Genomic DNA, 23,270 nt, shown 5'->3' on the forward strand with positions numbered 1-23,270 from the left:
CATCATGGAGGAAGGGCTTGGTGGAGGAAGGCAGCTCAGCTTAAGGCATCCAGGAAGTAAAGCAGAAGGTCTCAGGGGAGGACACAGCCTCCAGGGCACAGTCCCAAGGAGTGTGACCTCCTCCTCCAAATAATTTCTATCTTCTAAGAAATCACTTAGATCATGAGTCCATCAAATGGATTGATCCCCTATTGAGGCACCTCAACCCCTCAGTCTCTGGGGACACCTCATATTTATACTACATCAGAAGACCTCCTGAGGCTGCCTAATGACCCACCTGCACACAGGGCCAAAGTCCTTTGTACCCTCCTAATTCTCTTGTACATTTGACCTGCACATGGGCCCCCAGGTCACTACCCACATGTGAGGCCACCCTATTCACCCTGTCTAGTGTGCCCTCCACCACCAGGGTGCCTTGCCTTGATGCAGTAGAGGGTGTTCCAGTCCCAGACTCCACCATGGCTACCTCTTCACCTAGCATGTGTCCCCAGTCCTGCACCTGTCTCTGGGAACTGTGTTCTCTTAGGAGCTGGATGAGATTTGGAGACAGGACAATAGACAGTTTGAGGTACCAGGGTAGACTCAGGGCAGATGAGCAGCTGGTCCAGGGAGACCTTTAGCTCCTGAAGCAAAGCTTAGGTGAAGCTGGGGGAGGGGCACAGCAACAATGGGAGGATCTCAGGAACATGAGGCCTGAGGTGTAAAGCAGCACAGAGAGAGAGGGAGCTGAGCTTCAGGGGTGGAAGGGCCAATTGCGATATTGGCCATCCTAGGTCAGAGGACAGGACAGAGCCTTTGGAGTGGGGGAGGCTGAGAGGTCAGCTGAGATGGCAGGACAGCACAGGCACCTGGCCAATGTCCTTCCCTTCTTACTGTTACCACCCTGCACTTGATGTGTTTCCGCCTGTTCTATTATTCCTCTTTCAACGCTTTGCATTTCCGGTTGAAATTCTGATCACTCTTCATGCCAAGTCTTCCGGGCATGGAGGAGGCCTCTCTGGAATAAGGATTGCACAGAGGAACCAAAGCAAGAGGTCAGTGAAATCTGCAGCAGGTTGTGGGTTGAGAAAGAGCTAATGATCTGGTCTTGACAGGAGAGTGAGCAGGAGAAGTGGGTCCAGAACCATGATGAGAGCAAGGGGTCCCTCCACTCCCAGGAAAGAGGGATGGTTCTGTGCTGTGGCCCCTGAGAAAACACATTCCCTCCAGGCAAATCTGTGGTGCCCTTGTCTTTACTGAGACATCTGGTGACACTTGACCAGGGCTGGGAGACTGAGAGAAGCCATCCTGCAGCTGTTCTGAGACTGCTCAGCCCTGCTGTTTTTCAGGTGCCCAGAGCACAGCCCACTGCCCTGAGGACTTCCTAATAGGCTGCTCACTGGGCAGAGTCAGTCCTAATGAGGACACAGCAGGGACATGAGGGCCTCTGCTCAGCTCCTGGGGCTCCTGCTGCTCTGCCTCCCAGGTAAGGAGGGACAATCTGAGGATTTTCTGAGATCAATATGATCAGTTCTGCCTGCTCTTCAAGGACATTGTCCTACAACTCCAATAATTGTGTGCATATATCTTTTCATGTGTCCAATTTCAGGTGCCAGATGGGACATCTGGATGACCCAGTCTCCATCCTCCCTGTCTACATCTCAAGGAGAAAGAGTCTCCACAACTTGCAGGGCCAGTCAGAGAATGAGCAGTACTTAAACTGGTACCAACAGAAGCCAGGGCAAGCTCCTAAGCTCCTGATCTATTACAACAGTTTGGAATCTGGGATTCCCACATGATTCAGTGGCAGTGAATCTGGAACACATTATACTTTAACCATCAGCAGCCTGGAGCCTGAAGATGTGGCCACTTATTACTGTCAAAACCGTAATAATTCCTTTCCACAGTGATAAAGGCCATGACACAAACTTCCCAGGGAAGCAGAAGTGTGAGGCTGGGCTGCCCCAGCTGCTCCTCCTGCTGCCTCCACCTGCTGACAGCACTTCTCAGAGGCCACCAGGCTCTCAGGGTCACTGGGAGGTTCTGTTGGACTCAGAGAAGATCCTCTGCACCCTGTTCCTGTGTTCTTGTCAGGCCCAGCACTCACCCATCAGATCGAACCCAGGAGAGTGGATGTCCCTGAAGGTGTGCGTGCCCTCTGCTCAGTGCAGTACTGCTCCTCCAGCCTATGGTCGACAAGAAGTACAGGATGCCAATCAGAAGAAGCACCATGAAGAGTTCTTACACTATGGGTGCAGGACCCTGGTTCTGGTGAGCCCAGTAAATGGGCCGGTGGAACTAATTAGATGTTCTGAGACTGATGCATTGATGGTCAGTTTTTGTGATGAAGGCAACTCTCCAAAAACTTTGGAGAAGCCTTCTTCATAAGAAAGATTCTCTGTCAGCCTCATATGCAAATGGGCATGTAGAATGTGAAGTGTGCTCAGTTTCAATAATTATCAGAGTGAAAGTTGAAAGAGACCATCATAGATATTCAGAAGAAAGACCACAAAAGGAAACCATGAAGATCATGGAGCACAGCATGGGGAATGATCCACATCACTCTCCTGTGTTTGGAAATGTGAATGGAACCTGAGTTGGAGGACTCCCTGACCATGCATGTACCCTGTGATCCAGGACTTCCTCTCAGCACACACGATGTGCACATGTCCCCATGTGCAGTATCTGTGAAAACTGCAATCTGAAATAGGTAAATGACAATGAAGAGTACAACGGATACATAAAACAAGGAAATTGCGCATAATATAACACTATAGACCAGTGGTCTTTCCTCCTTTCTACATAGTTCTTCTGAGATGTCTCTGATAGCCCTATGGAAGTTCCCTAGAATGTCAAGGGGCTCCTTTTGTTCTTTTCCTTTCAAAAGTGTTTCTATCTTTGTTTTAATCCTTCTTTATAGCATATTGTAGTGTGACCTTTTTGGTTGTTTTTATTTGGGACTTACATTCTTAGCATCTTGAAGGTCCATATTCTTCCTAATGTCTGGGACAGTTTCAGCCATTTTTACTCCACGAAGGCTGAAAAATCTCTGTCTCCTTGTGTTTGCACCAGGTGGAGCACATGATCTGCATGGCTGTGGGAAAGCGTCCTGGAAAGGGAGTGACTTATTGAATGCTTTTTTTTTTTTTTTTAAATCCTGGTACAGAAAACCTTTTCTTAAAAAGAAAAGAAATAAATTTAGTGTGTACCAAGTCAAAGAGTAGAAAAGATAAAATCAAACATCTCTGTATTTGGACAGAAAAATGTACATAAGCTAACCTCTTTGTGTGGTGCTAATGTTATGAGGGGTACTTCAGTGTTAGGTAAACCCAGGGAAGCACTGTTACTCTCTGCAGTCAATAAAAATTGCAGTTTTTTCAATTCTTTGTTGTACTTCTTACTAGTCCTCTGCATACTCTGTGTATTTCTGTGTAAAATGCTTTTACTCTCCCAACTTTTCTGTGAGTGAGGAATCAGGTGTGGCTTCCTGGGTGGTCTGTATCAAGGTGTTTCTTCAGGTGTGTGGGACATGAGTCATAGGTGTAGCATGGAGGGACTTCTCTGCTGGATCTCCAGGGGCCTCCACTACATTGTCCAGTGGATGCTGCCATTGGCCAGGGCCTGGGGTTCTCACTGTGCCCTGTCCTCGGCTGCCTGGGGGTCCTCACCAGGTGTTCTATGGCTTCCTCTGGAGCAAGTCTCCTTCCAGAGTGGTCAGTAGGCAGGATTGTCAATGTTCTGGCTTCTGGGGTCACTCACTTCTCAGCACCCACTGTCCAGGCCATTTGCTTCCCTATTTGCTGATGGCTTTGTAGCAGCCCAGGGCCTGAGTTCTGGAACAGTGTGGAGATGACAGACCAGGAAGGTAATTGAGATGGGGCCCTGGGGAGTGAGAGCGGCAGGAGGGAGTGAGGTCTTAAATCTCAGGGAGAAAGTGCATGAGGAGGGGGTGACTGAGGTGCTGAAGATGCAGTGACCTGAGTGTTGTAACTTCTTAGTTTCTAGGTTAAGCCTCCAGCCTCCTGTCAGTTACAGGTCAGGTTTTCCTGCCCTGGTCCCTGTGTCTTAGGGATTCCTGCCTGTGGGCATCTGCTCTGGTGAGGGTGATTTCCTGCATCTGCCCTCTGCCTTCTGCCCTCTGCCTCCCCAGTCTTGGGCAGTGTCTGGCCCTGGGGCCTCACTTCCCTGATGGGTTCCAGGGAGTTGTTGAGGTTCAGTTGGCTCAGGCTTTGCTGGTGGCTGCTCCTTACCTGGTGACTGGAATTCTCTGCTCCCCCTACCAGCATCTTCAAGTCCATCCAGGTTCATCTATTCTCAGTATTGAAGGAGATTCCTGGTGCTTAATTTCATTTATTGTTTCTATTTTCCCACCTGTTTTGTGGTACATTTCTCTGCTTTCTTGATTTTCTTTGCATTAATCACTTTGTTATTACTTTTGCTCTGGTAACTTGTTAATTACACATGGTTTTATAATCTTGCAGGGATTATTACCTCATGTTTCCTGAGAGAATATTTCAGATGTGGATTTCAGGTGTAGATCAGTGGTGGATCATAGGGAAGAGCCCAGCTGATCTGGGTATTTGCATGGAGTCTCCTTAACAGATGGGACAGGAGCTGAACCTTTGGCTTGGGGCTGGGATTCTCCAGGAGATGAGCTGTGCTCAGGGAAGGGAGAAGAGGCTGGGTCCAAAAGCAGAGGAGTCCTCCCTATTCTCATGGGACTCTCCCAGGATGCTCCTGCGTGTGGTCTCTGTGGGCCTGTGGTATGGACCATGGCCTTCACTGCATCTTCTGCTGACCTTCCCAGGCAAGATTGGCCTTGTGGTAAACAGCATCTTCACCTTGACCATAAAGACTCTCCTGAGTGACCATCTCCCTGAAGTCATGCCCAGTCATCTGAGTGGATAGAATCCCCTTTTGGAAGCTCACCTGTGTCCTGCTGACCTCATAGGAACATGTGAGTTGATCTGAGGGTCAGCTTGCCAGGATGTTTAGGAACCACAGAGGCAATAGAGACCCAGAGTCTTCAGGAAGCCCAGGTTCCCAGCTCAGGCAAAACCTTCCACCCGCTAGGTGACTTATGAGGGCCTTTTGCAACACAGATTCTTTCCAAAATGGAGGCAGGCAGTCGAGGGGTGACAGGCAGGGTGACAGCTGTCTGCACCATCATGGTATCCCGGGTGGATCCTGGAATAATTATTAATGGAAGATTGATAGTCACATTAAAAAGATATTTTCATGATTTTCTTTCATTAGTTATTGTAGGGTAACTCCTTTTTGAGTATGGGATGGGGCTATATCCTGATTTCAGAAAGAACAGAATTTGCAAGCACCAGGGGAACCCTAGATGTTTCCTAGACCATCGCCCCCTGTGCCAGAGTCTCACCCAGGGCCCAGGTCCTGCCCAGTGGGAAGTGTTAACACTCATCTGGTCTGTTTATCAGAAGGTGCCTGGACCCATCTGCTCCTGTCCTCCATGTGCCAGGCCAGGCTGCTATAGCTGACAGTGTTTGGCCTGGGTTTGGCCTGAGTTGTGATTGAGCCAGTCATGGTCCACACCCCTCAGCTGCACCCTGTTCCCTGAGTCCCCAGCGTCTTCCTCTCACACACTCAGAGCATCTGCTGAGCTGCTGCCAGACCAGCAGCACATGTGGCAGCTGGGCCACCCAGGAAGAAGGCTTTTGTTCAGGGCTGCACCACTGTGGGAGGATCATGTGTACCTTGCCAGCAGTAATGGACTCCAGTATCCTCAGCCTCCACCCTGCTGATTTTCAGTGTGAAGTCTGTCCCTGACCCACTGCCACTGAACGTGTCTGGGACCCCTGTGTCCAGGTTGGAAACCTGACACAGTCCTTGGAGACTGGCCTGACTTGTGTACAAAGCAATACAAGTGAGTATTCCCATTGCTGTGTGGGAGGCTCTGAGTGGACCTGCAGGAGATGGAGGCTGGCTGTCCAGGGGTGACAGGTTCAGAGAGAGGATTCTGGGTCAGTAGGATATCTCCACTGTATCCAGAAGAAATGACAGAGCAATTCAAGTTTATATAGTCTCATGTGAGATATATTTGATTTGTCTTTTCTTCCCTTTTTTCAAATGAGTTAATTTTTAATTGAGTTATACAAGAGAAGTATCAATTTTTAAAAGGACTTGAGTTTTGTCAGTCACCTCAGACTCTCTTTAATTTTCCTACAGCTTTTTCCTCTTTCTTTGTGACAATCTTGATCAGAGTCAGGTTGCTTGATCCTTCTGTCTTTATCTCATATTAATCAAATCACCTACTTCATCCTGGATGATAGACCTGCTCACTTCTCACATGGACAGAGCACACGTGGGCAGAATGGGGAGCCCAGGGCTCACCTCCCTCCCCCTTCTTCCGATCCCCTCTGTCCTCACCAGGGATCCAGAGCATCAGCAGCCCCAGGAGCTGAGCAGGGAGCCTCGTTTTGAGAAGGTAGCTGAGGAGTCCTGGTGAGTTAAGACCAGGTTAGAGCTGAGCTTTTATGTCAGCCTTGCAAACAGGTCCTCCCCAGGGAGCAGCATGCAAATGCTCTGGTGGGTGCTGGGGTGAGGGAGGTTGGGGACATCAAAAGTCTTGGTATATCTGGAGAAAAAACAGTAGAATAGGAACCCTCACTGTCTGTGTCATAGGCAGGAGAGCCCCTCATGGAAGCCTGTCTCTGTGGGAGGTTATGGGAACAGTGCCTGCCACCCTAACAGTACAGACCCAAGGTTATCGATGTTGCCTGCAGTGCAGCTCCTGAGAGGTGAATGTCCCCCCTTGCTGGCTTTATCCCACCTAAAGAGAGAAGGTGACAATTCTCACACACAAGTATAAATCTTCACATTTTCTTCCAGCCTCAGCATTGAGTTTAGCTGTTTCCAGAGGTCCTGGTGTCTGCTGTCACCTGGAGAAACACAAGACCTTCAGGGACAGTGTTAGATATCATCTTTTCCTGGACTAGTGAAGGAAATAAGAGCACAAGGGTCAAAATAGTTGGTGAGAAAGAAATCCGTGTTTCAGCTGGAGACCCAGCAGCCCTGCCCAAGGGAAGAGGAGAAGGGACATGTCCATCTGAAGCAGTGAGTGTGAAATTCTCGGGAGCTGCATCTATGATCTGGTGGACATCCTGTCCTAGTCCATGTGTGTGACACTCAGAGTCATCCATAAACATCTCCAAGAGCAGAACGCCTTGAGACCACAGGGCAGAGTGGACTATGGAGGATTCTGTGTTATTTCTTTCTCATTGAGGGTGTTGGGTACCAGGAATTGAACTCAGGATCATTTGACCACTGAGTCACATACTCAGCCCTATTTGTATTTTCTTTAGAGTGAAGGTCTTACCGAGTTGCTTAGGGATGGATTTTGCTGAGTTTGGGTTTGAATTCACAGTCTTCCTGCCTCAGCATCCCAAAACACTAGGATTACAGTTGTGATCCTCTGTACCCAGTTAGTTGTTTCTCATTAAATATCAAAAATTCTTCCTCTGTTCATGTCAGAGACACTGGACAGTCAGTTGCTGGTTTTCTGTAGACCTCTGTGCTAGAATAGGACTGAGCCCACTCTCTCTATGTGTTAGGGTGATTGCATCTGCCTGAGGCAATCCTGGGCATTACTCCAAGAGGAGTCTTTTGGGAGTGGGTTCTGGGTAACTGCACAGAGACATTTGTTTCAGCCTTTGTCCTCCAAAGCTGGAGACACTGGGCTTGCATTGTTTTTAGTCAGCAAGGCTGAGTTTCTCTTCCAGACACACTAGGTCACTGACACACCACTCCACAGTGTGGAACTTGGTTTGTGGGCCCTGACCAGCTAAGGCCCTGTCATTGTTTTTCTAGTACCAATAGCATCTGTGGTTGTCCTTCTGTCCTGAGTGTGCAGCCTCCCTCCAAGCCCTGTGAGGAGCAGGTGTGTTTGCATGGTGACCTTCTGGATTCTGGAGACTCAATTCTCCCATCTACCTTATGTTAATGAGCAGAGGAAAATGAAATTAAAAAAAAATGGATTGGAGCTCATCTTAGGAGCAAGAAAGCAAAAATGTAGAGTTGGACAAAGTCCAGAGGGAAGGACAGCTTGGTAGGCAGTGGGTAGCAGGAGAATTGCTGATCTTTCACATACATTCTCTGGACGTTAGAAACTTCCTCTGTCCTGGGACTGTGTGGTCTCATGCTGTAGTACTGAGAAGTCCCAGATGAAGTGTGAGTCTGATTACAAGAATTTATTTTAATTCTCATAATTGAGAAAATGATTTCACCATATTGACTGTATGGGATAAAAAATAGGAGATCACATTCATTAGTTGCAAAAATTAAAGTGTATTGGTATTCAATAATATTTCTGATTTAAAGGTAAAATTGCACAGTGAATTAAATAATTTGTTTGGATGTGGAATATCCCAGGTGTCAATAATATTTAGTTGATTAATGTGTTTAATTTTTAGTTTCATGTCCTGGTCCATCATGTCATTTTGCAATACTTTAAAATATGCTTTCACAGATCCAAATTTGACATCCGTCAGTATGTCAATCCCCTGTATTATCTCTGTTGTTTTCACTTCCACTCCAGTTATCCTCTGAGTTTGGAGGCAGGAAGCTCTGACTCTGTGGTCTCTGGGGCCTTCCAGAACCACGTGGGAGTACTGGAGAGGCTGGGGTGGCCCTGCCTCCTCAGAGGGTCCCTGTGGCTGCTCAGCAGTGAGGCTGGACTGAGGCAGGTTGGGGCCCTTCCCCTGTCCATCATGCTCTTTGGAAGAGCACCCTTGGCAGAGTGGGGGCAGCCCCAGCTGCCCAGGGAAGTCCTGCTGCTCCCTCTCCATCTCCCAGTTACTCAGAGCCTGCTGCCTTCCTGGCAGTCCTGGGAGGGTGGTGTGCAGTGTCCTGTTCTCACTGAGTCTAGCTGAGAGCCCTGACCCCTGGCCTGAAGGGGGTCCTGTAGGACTCCCCAGGAAGGGTGGTGGGCTGCCTTCTGGCTGTGGCTGCAGAGCCAGGTCCTTGAGCTCTGGTGTGGGCAGTGCTGCTCAGAGCCTCAGGGCCAAGGTGACCACAGTTCAGGACTGTCCTTGTCACCGTTGATGGAAATAGGCCTCAAGCTTGTCACTTCTCTTTGTCCCCCTTCTACCTTTACGCTTCCTCCATCTTCCTCCCTCCCTCCCTTCATTTTGCTGTTTTGTGTGTTGATTTGCTGTTTTTCTGGCATTTTTATCATTTCACCAGATAGTTGATGTGAGGTAGGTGCCTCTCAGTTCTGAGCACATAATGCAGAAACACACGTTTGATTCAAACTTCTCTGTTCCCTCACCCATCTATTCACACTTCTCTTTCATCTTCTATGTTGAGTTCTGTGATTTCTGCTCCCCTCTTGACATTTTCTGGTCATTTGTCTCTTGATTGACATCAGATCCTTCCCCAGCACAGTCCAGGTCATTCGCTCCCCTGTATACTGACTGCTTTGCACAAGTTGCTGCAGGCCCCACCCAGCTGCCCACATTGTATAAATGCAGACATTGCATGTGGCCTGAGCTCATCAGGAAGGTGGGGGCAGGGGGATGGTGTTCCAGACTCAGGTGTGCATGTTCCTGTGGCTCTGGGCCTCTGGTGAGGAATTTAAAAGTGACACCATGTGATCAGAAAATATGTCATGTTATAAAAATTATTTCAATTATTCATAATGTTTTTAAATATATGACTTAATGTGAAACAGTGTCTACTTATGAATCTAATTGAATCATGAATTATCATTAGAAAGCACGTTCTAAGTAGCCTATGATATGGTGTATTATAATGTGTGTTTTTTGATTATGTTCCATCCTAATTTCAGGAGCCTGTGGGGACATCGTGATGACTCAGACTCCAGGCTCCCTGATGTGTCTGCAGGAGAGAGGGTCACCATCAGCTGAAAGTCCAGCCAGAGTCTCTTATGGGATTCTGATAATATGCACTACTTAGCCTGGTACAGCAGAAACCAGGACAGGCTCCTAAGATGAGCATCTCCTGGACATCCCACAGGCAGCCTGGGTTCCACTGAGGGTCATTGGCAGTGGGTCAGGCACACATTTCACTCTCACCATCAGCAGCCTCCAGGCTGAGGCCGTGGAAGATTATGACTGGCAGTACTAATGTCTGTGTCCATGTACAAGGTGTGATGTAGTCACATCCATTCCATATTTCCTCCCTTGCTCATTGTCTAACATCCCTCCATCTCTGTCTCCTTCTCCACTGTTCTTCTTTCTGTCCTTATGACATTGGAGTCCCTCTTTTTGACCTTTCTTTGCTCTGGCTTCTGTATATGGGATAAAAGGGATCCTTGCCTTTCTGAATCTGGCTTATTTCAGTTACTATGATGCTCTCCAGTTCCATCCACTCACCAGCAAATACATCATTTCATTCTTCTTTCTGGCCATGAGTTTAGATTTGATTGAGTGGTGTGGACAGGTCATGAGTATCTCTGTGGCAGAAGAAGGCAGAACATGAGCACACAGTACAGTCCCTCCCTGGGGGAGCTGCAGGCCTGCATCTTCTATGAGGGGGGAGCTGATCCCAGGACAGTCTCCACTTCAGGAAGACAGGGGTCTGGTGTTTAGAACTCACCTGTGCTCTTGGCATCCTAGCTCATGCTGCCCAACAGGCTGAGGCCAGGGGGGCATTTGCCTTGGGAGCCAATGTTAGGAGGTCCCCAATGTGTATTTGCATGGGTTATATGTTAATGCAACATTAAAAAATTAAAATGAATGCAAAAACATTTCAATATTTTAAACATAAGAATTATGAGAAACACAGGATCTATATTATGCAGAAAGACATATCAATAAGGAAGGATTTGGACTGTGGCATTGTGGTTTTGAAAAATACTTCCACCTTTGTATTTCTTTTTCTCAGTCACCAGCCAGATATGGAAGGTGAGGGAAGAGTTTTCAGGTGGTAGTTGAAGACCATCTCACCAGCAGACAGCAAGCTGCTGCAGTGCACAGCTGTCTGCCCTGGGCTGTCAGGAGTGTGTCTCCCATGAGGGCAGAGCACTAGGAATCCCATAGGATGGACCAAGCCCTGCCACATATTCTGTGTGAGCCTGTTTCCAACATGAAGATGAAGACAAAGTACTGGTGAGGGGTGTGGCTCTGCATAACTCAACAGCCTGAGATGCTGAAGCAGCTCTGCAGCTTGGCTCAGCATCACAGGAGGGCCTCAGGAGAAGGAAGGCAACCTTCCTGGAAGGAGGAGGGACATTTTGGAGAACATGCAGTGTGGGGCCTTCCCTGAAGGTGGCAGCAGTGAGCACTGGCCTTTGACAGTTCCCTTCAGATCCTGAAGCTGTTTGGAGCTCTGTGACCTGCATGAAAGGTGTCTGGACCATGCTCCTGAGCTGGAGAGCGCAGGGCACACCAGGCATTGCTCCTGGTGGAGTCTGGATGCTGCTGCAGACTCTGATCTTGCTGCTCATGCTGCCACTAGTGGGAGGTTTCTTCATTGTTCTTGGGAAGTTGGGGTGGGTGAAGCTGTAGCACGTAACTTGGAGAGACCAGGCACTGAGAAACTTTGCAACCTCATGCAGCATCTTTGTGGAGTGACCTTTCACTTGAATGTCTCATGGAGGAAGTGTCATGTTAAGTTTACACTCACATTCAGAATAAAGGGCACAAATTCAGTTATTATGAGAAAAAGACAAGTTTACAAGCTTAGTTTCAAACTTGTCCAAGAGACAAGAGTGGTGATCTTAGAGGACAAAAGAAGCCTCATTTTAAAGCATCTTCTTAAATAAATTGAGAATATTTTAAAAATTTTAGGCTGGATGTCTTTTATCCTTCTGTCTTTCTGGCAACTTGACTGAAGAAGGAGGATGGGCAGAAGATTAGCAGCTGACTCCTGGTTTTGGCCTCAGTTCTCCAGAACACATTGGGTGATGTGGTTAGACATTTCTGCTCTGGCCTCTTCCCTGGTTCCCAGGCATGACAGCTGGTTTCTGAGCTCCTCTCTGGGTTGGAGTGTCTGTGTCATCAAGATGGACAGGTGGGTGTGCTGTGCTCTTGGAGCTGTAGAACATCAGTGTGGAGTACAGAAGGCACAGGATCCTGTGGACACCCAGGGGGTTCACCTTCAGGTTCCTCTCACTTAATTCTGTGCTAAGGTGTCCCACTTTTGCCCACAAGAGGGTGACATGAACCTGCAAAATCCTCACCCAGGCCTCAGGCTTTGAAGGGCTGATCTGTTTCAAGCATGAGTGTAGTTTTACATATTTACCTGGTAAGACAGCAGCATTATAGGAAGTGAAGAGGACACTGTGATCTCTCCCTGCAGCCACTCAGGTTTTCTTTTGTGCGTTCACAGCACTCAGGGCATGAGGATGTCTCTTCAGCCCACATGTCAGAGATTCATCAGAGAATCTTGCACAGACTGTGTCCTCCAGGGCCGGGCAGATGCTGCTCCACACAGGGAGGCAGGAGCCCTGGCTGGGGAGGCTCTGTGCCCTTGTGTGTGCACCATGTGGAGCCCATGGCCTTGAGCTGTTGCTGCTGGAATGGAGGCCCAGAAAGCAGGTGATGTACTCAAGACAATTTTTACCTGTTACAGAAAACTGGATTCTTCAGAAACCACACTTTACCAGGGAAAACTCTGAAAGAGAAAACAAACAACAACTCTTTATTTTTCCAGAAATAACTCATATGCATGAGCACTCTTACACTTCATGGATATTTCAAGAACTGTTAAATCCTCTATCCAGGGGCCACCTCTCTATGATGCTAATATCAGGTAAGGTACCTGACTCTCTGTGTTCCCTCAGGGAACCTGCATTGCTTCACACAGCCAGTAGGCAATACAGCTTTGCCATCCCTTTTTCTTCTTACTGCTGCCAGCTGCCTGCTTTTAATCAGTTTCCCTCTGCCACAATGTCTTCCTTCACCTGGGATTCCAAATATTTTCAGAATTACTTACCCAAGAAATTCCTTTATAAACTTAAAGAATAGTGAACACATTTTGTTCCACATAAGTTAATCTTCTCAAATAAAATTAAACCTGAATAAGAACAGGAGCTTGGCTTTCACTGCATGGACCATGGGCCCTATTACCTGCACCTGGTCTTCATCACCAGGGTCACATCCACCAACTAGGAGACTGAGTCACTTTTCCAACTCTGATCCTTCTCAAGGTGTTGGAAAGCAGTGGAGAGGTGACAGGCAGGGTGTGGAACCTGCATCTTCACTGTCTCTGAGCTGAATGCTGCCATAGTAAGAGATGCAAGTTTGAGTGATGACTTTGGAGCCATTTTCATAATTTTCCTGTTATTAATGATTGCAAACATTGCTGGGTGTCTGTAATTAGATCTGAATCCCAATTTCACAAGGAACACAGTTTCCAAGCATGGAGGGACCATAAGAATTCCCTACAACATTGAACCCCTTTGTCAGAGTCTCACCCAGGACACAGGTCCTGCTCAATGGCCAGTGTCCATGCTCATTGTTCATCAGAGGTGCCTAGATCCCGCTGCTCCTGTCCTCCATGTGCCAGGCCAGGCTGTTGCAGCTCACAGGGCCATGGATGGGTTTGTCCTAAGCTGTGACCCAGGCAGTCATGGTCCACAGCCCTCAGCTGTACCCTGTTCCCTTGTCGCTGGCTCTTTGCAGTTCCAAAATCCATGGATATTTGTCACCGCCTGCAGCAACAACTTGCACGGGTCTTATGGGTGGTGGAGTGGAAACTGAGGCACTTCTATCTTTCTCTTTGGTGCACTGCTTTCTTGCTTGTTTATAGAGGATAGAGGAAATGAGGTTTACTTGCTTTGAGAGGAGAGAGAGAGACTTTGTTTCTTGCTTGTTACTTGCTTTGAGAGGAGAGAGAGAGAGACCCCGCTTATCAGAGAGAAAGAAACTTTGCTTAAGAGAGAAACTTTGAAAGAAGGACAGACTTTGCTTAGAGCTTAGAGGAAGAGACTTGCTACACCTTAAAGTCCTGCATCCTGTGAACTAAGGGTGCGTCCACCCAAGGTGCCCTAGTGATGCGTCTCAGTTCTCCGTTCCGCGATCTGCTTTCCGCCGCTGCCCCTACTCGCTGCTGCCGCGTGTGTCTTCTTCTGCTGTTTTCCTGCTAATGGCTGCTGTGTCTCTGTCTTGCTCCGCCTACGCTTATATCACCTCCAGGAGGCGGAGAGCAGGGCCACGCCTCTTACGCAAAGATTAGTCGAAGCGCTCCGAGCAGGCAATTAGTGCTCGAGAACACATGCGCATACATTGTGTGCGTGGACGAGAAAATCACCTGAGTGTGCTTATGTCAATTAACCTCCTCGCTGCCGATGTAATCAGGCGCCATCCCGGCGCCGCCAACATAACACAGCCCCCAACATTCCCTGAGTCCCCAGTATCTTCCTCTCACACACTCAGAGCATCTGCTGAGCTTCGGCCAGACCAGCAGCACCTGTGGCAGCTGGGCCACCCAGGCAGGAGGTTATTGTTCAGGGCTGCACCACTGTGGGAGGAAGTTTTGTACCTTGCCAGCAGTAATAGACTCCAGCATCCTCAGCTTCCACCCTGCTGATTTTCAGTGTGAAGTCTGTCCCTGCCCCACTGCCACTGAACATGTCTGGGACCCCTGAGTCCAGGTTGGAAACCCAATGTATTAGTCTCCGTGGAGACTGGCCTGGCTTTTGTACAAACCAATACAAATAAGTGTTTCCATCACTGTGTAGGAGGCTTTGACTGGACCTGCAGGAGATGGAGGATGACTGTCCAGGGGTGACAGGCAGGGAGAGGGGAGACTGGGTCAGCACAATATCCCCACTGGATCCTGAAATAATGACAGAGAAATTCACGGTTATGTAGTCTCATAATGAGTCATATTAGATTTGTCTTTCTTTCTTTTCTCCAAATGAGCTAATTTTAATATGAGTTATATAACAACTATCAATTTTTAAAAAGACTTAAGTTTTGTAAGTATGAAACACTATTTTAAGTTTTCTACAGCATCTTTGTCTTTCATTGTGACAATCTTGATCAGAGGCAGGTTGATTGATCCTTCTTCTTCTATCTCATATGAATCAAAATCACCTGCCCCATCCTGGAGGGCAGACCTGCTCATCTCTCATGTGAACAGAGCACACATGGCAGAATGGCCCAGGGCTCACCTCCCTCCCACTTCTTCCTCTTCCCCTCTGTCCTCACCAGGGATCCAGAGCATCAGCAGCCCCAGGAGCTGAGCAGGGAGCCTCATTTTGGGAAGGTGAGCTGAGGAGTCCTGGTGAGTGAAGGCCAGGTTAGAGCTGAGCTTTTATGTCAGCCTTGCAGGCAGGTTCTCCCCAGGGAGCAGCATGCAAATGTCCTGGTGGGTGCTGGGTGGAGAGAGTGAGGGAGGGTGATGGCTGCCTTGTGAGCCCAGGGAATGTATAATGTCTTTTCATTTGGAATAAATACAGTAGAGAAACTGCCCAGGCTGCCTGTGGTGTGGACAGGAGGCCCATGATGGAAGCCTGGCTCTGTGGGGGTCATCTTGCCTTAGACCTGCCACCCTATGACAGCACAGATCCAGGACCATGGATGTTGCCTGCAGGACAGTCCTTCAGAGGGAATGGCAATGTTACTGGCTCCCTCCCAGCTAAGGAGACAGGCTGGCAAGTCCCACCTCACAGGTATTGATTTTCTGAAATTCTTCTGCCCAAAACATGGAGTTCTGGTATTGGCAGGACTTCTGGTGTCTGCTGTCACCTGAGAAATACAAGAATGTCAGGGGCAGTGTTAGCCATCACCTTTTCCTGTCCTAGTGAATGAAACGGGAGCACAAGGGTCAAAAGGAGCTGGTGGAAAGAAACCTGTGTTTCCTCTGGAGACCCAGGAGCCCTGCCCAAGTTCAGAGGAGAAGGGACATGTCCACCTGGGACAGTGAGTGTGAAATTCCTGGGAGCTGGGTTTATAAGTTGGTGGACAGCCTGTCCTAGTCATCTCCATTTGTGACACTCAGAGCCATCTGACCACTTACCAAGAGAAGAACATCTTGAGGCCACTGGAGAGAGTGGATAAGGGAAGTTTCTATGTTAGTTCTTCTTATAGATGAGAGACACTTCCTTTCTCCCTCTGCTGTTCCTTGTCAGAGACACTGGACCACATTTACCACAAGTCACATTGAACATCTTCTACACGTCTGCTTTTCTGGACTTGGGACTGGAGGAGGATGGACACATGATTAGGGCTTGACACCTAGTTTTGGCCTCAGCTCTCCTGAACTCAGTGAGTGACCTGGTTAGACATTTCTGCTCTGGCCTCTTCCCTGGTTCCCAGGCATGGCAGCTTGTTTCTGAGCTCCTCTCTGGGTTGGAGTGTCTGTGTCATCGAGATGGACAGGAGGGTGGGCTGTCCTCTTGGAGCTGTAGAACATCAGTGTGGAGAGCAGAGGTCACAGGATCCTGTGGACACAGAGGAGGCTCACCTTCAGGTTCTTGTCACTTAATTCTGTGCTAAGATGTCCCAATTTTTCCCACAAGAGGGCGACATGAACCTGCAAAATCCTCACCAAGGCCTCAGCCCTTGAATGGCTGATGTGTTTCAAGCATGAATGTAGTTTCACATGTTTACCTGGTAAGACAGCAGCATTATAGGAAGTGAAGAGGACACCCTGGTCTCTCCCTGCAGAAACTCAAGTTCTTTTGTGCCTTCATACCACTCAGGTAGTGAGGAGGTCACCACTGTCTGAAGTGTCACAGTTGACACCAACTAATCTTGCCCCGGCTGTGTCCTGCAGGGTCACACAGGGGCTGCTTTAAACTGTCATTCAGGGACTCAGGATGGGGAGGCTGTGTCCCCTTGTGTTTGTACCATGTGGAGACCGTGGCCTTCGCTGTGGCTGGAGGAAAGTGAGTGATTATTGAAGAAGAGTTTTACCTGTGAGGGAAACTCTTCTGTTAAAAAAAAAAAAAAATCACAGTTTAATAAGACAAACAGTAGACTAGATAACAAAGAACAATTCTGCACTTTGTCAGAAAAACTTATATAATTTAACCTATGTAAGGTTCTCTTACCTTGTACGTGTTGTCAATGTGTATATTCATCCAGTAAAGCACTGTTGTCAATACTTTGTGGAAGTTCTTTCTGTTCCTCTGCATGCACTGTGTGTTTCTGGGTAAAACATTGCCCCAACCAGCAGCTTAAACCATAGTTTTTCACTCTCCCACTGTTTCTCTGAGTGAGGAATTGGGAGTGGCTTCCTGGGTGGTTCTGGCTCTAGGTGTATCTGCAGGTGTGTGGTACGTGAGCCACAGGTGCATCATGGGGAGACTTCTCTGCTGGATCTCCAGGGGCCTCCCCTACATTGTCCAGTGGATACTGCCATTGGTCAGGGCCTGGCGTTCTCACCATGTCCTGCCCTGGCTGCTTAAGGGTCCTCCCCAGGTATCCTCTGGCTTCTTCTTGAGCAGTTCTCCTCCCAGAGTGCTCAGCAGGCAAGAGTCTCAGCGTCCTGGCCACTGAGGTCACTCACAGATAATTTCTGGCACTGGATTGGTAACAGGCCAGCCCTGTCCTGTGAGGAGGCAGAGTGTTGATCAGCTGGAGTGGATTTGGGAGGCAGGGCACTGGGCCTCTGGGAGGCTGAGCCTTTTCCTGACTCTCCCCTGGAGGCCTCCTGCCTGGAGCTTCCACTCAGCATTCTCTGCCCCATGATTCTGCAGGAAAGGGGTTTCAATTGTGCTGTTGTCAGGCATTTGACTCTTGGATGCTACACACCGCATGCTGCCCTGGTACAGTTGTGAGCACACAGTTGATTAAACATTAAAGATATTTAGATAAGAAAAGGCAGTTTTGTCAATCTTTCCTTGTTTTACCTCCTCTGTGCAATGGAGGCTTTGCTGTGCTGCCACCTGCCTTTGTCTGGAAGAGTCATGGGGTCATTTCCTGTCCTGTGCAAAGATCCATGATGTGTTCTCCAGGTTTTGTGTGAAAAGGTTTCTATATTTACTTTGAAACCTCAATTTTTTGGCTACAGGATTTTAGGTTGAAAATTGCTTTTTGTTATTTTCAAACATTGTTTCTGTTCCTCTTCCTCAACTGTCACCCTCTCTCTTTCCTGTTCTGTTCTCTTCTCTTTACATAATTTGTTTTTTCCAGCATGTATTATTTTTTGATCAGTATTAGTAATGTAAGCTTCATGATTTGGGTATGTGATGGGCTGACAGATCTGACTCCATGAGAATGTCATAGGCCAGACTCTAAGGGAAATGACTAAACAGACTCCATTCTGCTCTGAGACTCCATGTTATGTAGGAAATAAGCTTCTCCCATGGGAACACCCCGCCTCTGTGCCCATCATCAGTTACTTGGTGTGACATGTTTAATAATATACAATGGCAACCCCTATGTAGTAAAAAATTGCTCTCTTTTGATTCGTATTGCTCCTAAACAATGTACCATGTGAACGGTGATTGTGTGGATGTTAGTAGCCATTCTTTAGTTTGTTCCTAGGTAAGGGTCAGTTTGACCCACTTCCCCCTCTGTCGATGATCTCATGATGTTAATGTGTAATTTTGAATCATAGCAACAGACACTTATGATTGATGTGATTTTTGGTATAAGAACCCCTACAACCCTGTGGTCAGGGCTGTTCTCCCAATAGCCATTTTTTTGGGTCATTGTGTGAGACAGTCAGTCGGCTGGCTTAATAAAGACTCTCAAATTTGGACTTCTCAGTGGTGATCAGGCTGTTCTTAAGTTGTGCCCCATAACAGGTACTGAGTCTTTTTCAAGTTATTTTTGAATTACAATAGAAGCTCCCTGTGGGCTGATTGGAGCATTAAGCTAAGCTGACCCTATCTTGTTCAGACAACTCATCCTGTGTGCATTTGTCCCCCTTTCCTCATGAGCCCCCTTCCATGGAAGCTACCACTTCCCCATCCCCCTTTGCACACTGACCACCATACCCTTGACTTATGGAATGTAAGCTTGCCCTTCTGAACATGTACTGAGGATTTTTGAGAAATCATGTTTCATGTAACTTGTTACTGTAACTGCCACCCCCCTCCTCTCTTCTTTGTGGTTTTCCAGGTTTCAGGTGCAGCTGACCCCCATGGGCATGTTGGGGACTGCAGAACTACATGCTTTCTGCTTCCCTGACCCTGACCAAAATATATCCTTTGTCCTTTACTTCAAAAGGACCCAGAGTTTTATTTGAGTTATTGGAAAGTCACCTTAATATTTGGAGGTCACATCAAGATATAAACCAGAGTCCAGACTGTGGCTCCTTGCTGTCCAGGACCACAGAGAGGAGTGGCCTCCACTGTGGTTTTGCTGTGGTTTGGATCTGTCATGGTGACTGATTCGAGCCCAGCATGAAGAGGAACAGATGAGACTATGTGCTGGGAGGTTCCATATTAGTTTTCTCCGTTTGGTGTGAATGTAAAGCCCAGAGGTGTCTCAACTAAGTTGGTGCTAAATCCTCTGTGGTGTTTCACTTCCAGTGAATGGAGAGTCAGAGGTGTGTCAACTAGGTTGATAGTAAAGCCTTGTAGGTGTTTCAGTTAGTTGGTTTTTTGACAGGTGTCAGCTTGGCTCAGGCCCTCTGATAAATAGGTGGTGATGATGGTGTGCAGATGGGATGGGAGGAGAGAGTCTCTGTTTTTCTTGGAAAATTGTCTCTAGTTGATCACATGTTTTTCTAGTTGTCCCTGATGATGCTCCCTCATTGTTGCCCTGGGGAGAAAACCTTTTTCTCTCCCCGACCGGTGGGACCATCAGTGACTCACTGTCTCACTGGTTAGATTTTTGTCTGTGAGTTTTCCCCATTTCTGCCTTTGCTCTAACCCTTAGTCCTACCATGTGATCCAACCAGTCTCACTGGGCATCTGATCCTCTGGAATGTATGTCAAAAAATTCTCATCAGAGTTCCATGTTGATTATGGGGTGCCTTTAACACTGGGAGGCCTCCAAACCCTATGTGAATTAGAATGACCCACTTCAATGTGGGATGGCCAAATGGGGGACTGGGGACCTCTGAATTGCCAGAAGGTGTGAAATACGGCAGCTGGTCTGCCTGGCCATCCTGATCATTTCCCATATGGATTCCAGTGGCTGGATGTAGTTTTGAACCCTACAAAGTGCTTGTGAAAGTGCATTAAGGATACAACTCAAGTCAGCCAAGATTCTGACCGTAAGGTAATGAAGGTTGCCAATGTTATAAAAAAAAATGAAAGAGTTCTACATATAAAATATATTTAGTAAAAAAAAGGAAAACATTCCTCAGTAAGAAAGTCTTTATCTGGTAAAGTAATGGTAAACAACAAGAGGGTCTAATTAAGTGATAAAAAGGTTTGTGCATAACTAAGTTAGTTATATATAAGGATCACAATCAGTTAAAGCTACTCAAGGTTTTTCCCTAATGTTCAATATTAATGTACTGATATAAATGACAGTTAAATCTATATGTTAAATGATAAGGATTTCTTAAAACTAATTTACTCTTAACATTGAGTGTGTTGTCTTACCTTCTCGAAACACTATTCTTAAAAATTAGGGTTTGTACAACTCTGGTTAAACAACTAGTTATTTTAAAATATTGTGCTCTATTACAAAGTCTAAATTTTCCTTTAAAAACTCAGCCTGGTTAGTATAAAGACATCAATGTAACTGTGGTGCTATTATTCTTCTTTGCATAATAAATATGTTCATATCTCCCATGCATACAAACCTTTAATATAAAAGTCTAAGGAAACATTTTATCAAGCTGGTGTTCTCCAAACTAAAGTGGTCTATAATATTGATTTTAGACTTATAAGGATAACACTTTTTTAAAAACTTTCATTTATATCATTTAATGTTCTGTAACCAAAGCTAAACCTTATGTTACCTATTTCCTTGGGATAAAAATGTATATGTATTTGTAAATCATAATGAGATCCTGCTCAACTGAAGAATAATAATATAAACCATGAAAACTTTTTCCTGTATTCCACACATAAACCTTAAAGGTACTGTCAGCCTTTCTTTAATTCATATTTTAAATACAATGTTAACTAACATTCATATAAACTCAGGAAAGAATATATGTACATTTTATAAAATGATGTCTAAAAAGAGACAAAATTCAACTTCAAAGTGATGTCATTAAGCCCTTCAATTTGTTTATTAAAAAAAAAAACAAAAGCAAAAACAAAACAAAGTTGTCAAGCGGGTTCTGACAGAAGATCTAGGGCCTAAAAGGCCTATGCTTATCTCTTCCAAAAGATTAAACCCAGAGGCCTCTGGATGGCCTTCCCACTTAGGTATCATAGTGGTCAGGGCCCTTATGGTCTGAGAGGGGGTGAGTTAACCTTGGGACACTCCCTCTCAGTGACAACCCCACACTGTGCAGAGACCCTCCTAAATGGAGCACTAGATAGATGGGAGGCTAGTCACATTACTCAATGTCAGAGTGCTGCTTGACCACCTAGACTCACCTTTGTCCCCACAGGGTCCTCAATGCAACCTGGCTGATGCCCAAGAGCATCCACACAGCCCCTCCAGGACTGTGAGGATATGCCAGACCAGGTGAGCTCAGGGAGGCCTGACTGACCCACGTTCCTCTGACTGAGGCTGAAGCCGTCCTGTTCACGGATGGCAGCAGCCAAGTCACAAACAGGGCTCAGAAGACGGGAGCTGTGGTCACAAGGGAAACAAGTCATTTGGGCTCAGCACTGCCAACAGCAGGTGTGCTTTTGCCACCCTACATGTGCATGGAGCCATTGATGGGGAGGGACCACTAACTGCTGAGGGAAAGTCCATAACAACAAAGAGGAAGGATCAGCCCTCCTTGAGGTGATTTGGTGACCTAAGCAGGTGGCTGTCATAAACCACTGGGGTCACCAAACAGAGACTCTGGTCATCAGAGGCAATAATTTTGCCTATGGGATAGCTTGACAAGTGGCCCTGGACTCCATACCAGAACCAGCCACCATGCTGCCTTTGCTCCACATCCCAACACCAGCCTTCCTTCCCTCTCACACTATTGACCAGAAGAAGAGAAAGAAAAGTGGGAGAAAAGTCAGAAGGCTGGTGGATCCTGCCTGACTCCAGACTAATGATACCCCAAGTTTTAGGGAAAAATCATTACATTTGGATTTACATTCAACAACCCATTGGGGAAAGAAGAAATTTACTGACTTTCTGTCTGAAAGAGACCAGTGATAGGTGGCCAGTGCTTTTGCCTGTTGCTCTCTTGTGGGCCCAATACACCCCTTACAAGGCAGGTCTTTTTCCCTCTGAAATTCTGTGTGGGAGGCCACCCCTTTGCTCCCCTGGGTATCTGATTTTCATTGGCTGAAATCAGCCAGCAGTCTCTTGTAAACTACTTAAGTCTTTCCAGCAGATACAAGAAAAGGCTTGTAAATTCCTTCTTGAGAACCAATTCAATGGATCCACTGATTTCCAACTCTCATTCCAGCCAGGAGACATCAAAGGATTACAAAAGGAATGACAGACCCTCAGCTGCAGAGGATCCTCCATCATCTTGACCACCTGATGGCCATGGAAGTGGATGGAATCCGTGCATGGATTCATCCTATCCAAATGAAGCTTGTCAAGTCACCTCCTACAGTGGAATGGATCACTCACTGAGACCCCATTCATTTAAAGATAAAACATAAATAAATCCTGAGGCCCAGGCTACTGAACTCCTCAGGTACAATTTCACCATGTCTTCTCCTCATGGAATTCTAGCTCAAGTGGATCAATTCAAACAGCCCTAGATGAGCCTTGGTTGATGGTATATTTGAATGATGCTCTTCTCCAATTTAATGGCAATTCTTTTCCTCTGAGCAGGCATTATATGTGTATGTGTGTGAGTTTGTGTGTGTTTGTGTGTTTCCTGATGATTCCCCTCACATCAATGTAGGGATCCTTTTAAATTTTAATGTCCCTCTTACTCTTGTATCAAGATAGCCACCTATAGAGGTGGACCTAATGACTCAGTTGGCTCTCAGTTTGGGCTGAAAACAACCCCAGGACCCAACTGATTCCCCACTTTACGTGCTGTCGAAGAGGTTAGTAATCAGAGTTGGCCTGCACTAGCCAATGATTGTTGGTTGTGTCTCAAATTCAAATCCCTTAATTATGTCAGGGTCAAATCAACCTGAGTGCCCCTAACCAAAAGTTAACCTAACTGTGTTGTCCTGGACCATTCCTCAGCCCAGGTTAACTGAAAGGAAATGCCACGTGTCTTTATCTTCCCTGACCAAGGTAAATCTGGGATCAACTTCCCCTCAGGGTTTTGTTCCTATAATGTTACTTGAACCTCCACAGTGTCCTATTTTGCTCCCAATGGGACATGGTCTGCACTTGGCATTGGGTATCTCTCTGCAT

General features: G+C 46.9%; 1 gene segment (V, D, J or C); it reads right to left on the minus strand.

Moving 5' to 3' along the window:
* Nucleotides 1-23,270, minus strand: part of LOC306643750 (immunoglobulin kappa variable 2-29-like) — a 458,283-nt gene that overhangs the window by 340,300 nt on the left and 94,713 nt on the right.

Source organism: Sciurus vulgaris (genome assembly GCF_902686455.1).
Source record: "Sciurus vulgaris genome assembly, chromosome: 14".
Classification (NCBI taxonomy): domain Eukaryota; kingdom Metazoa; phylum Chordata; class Mammalia; order Rodentia; family Sciuridae; genus Sciurus; species Sciurus vulgaris.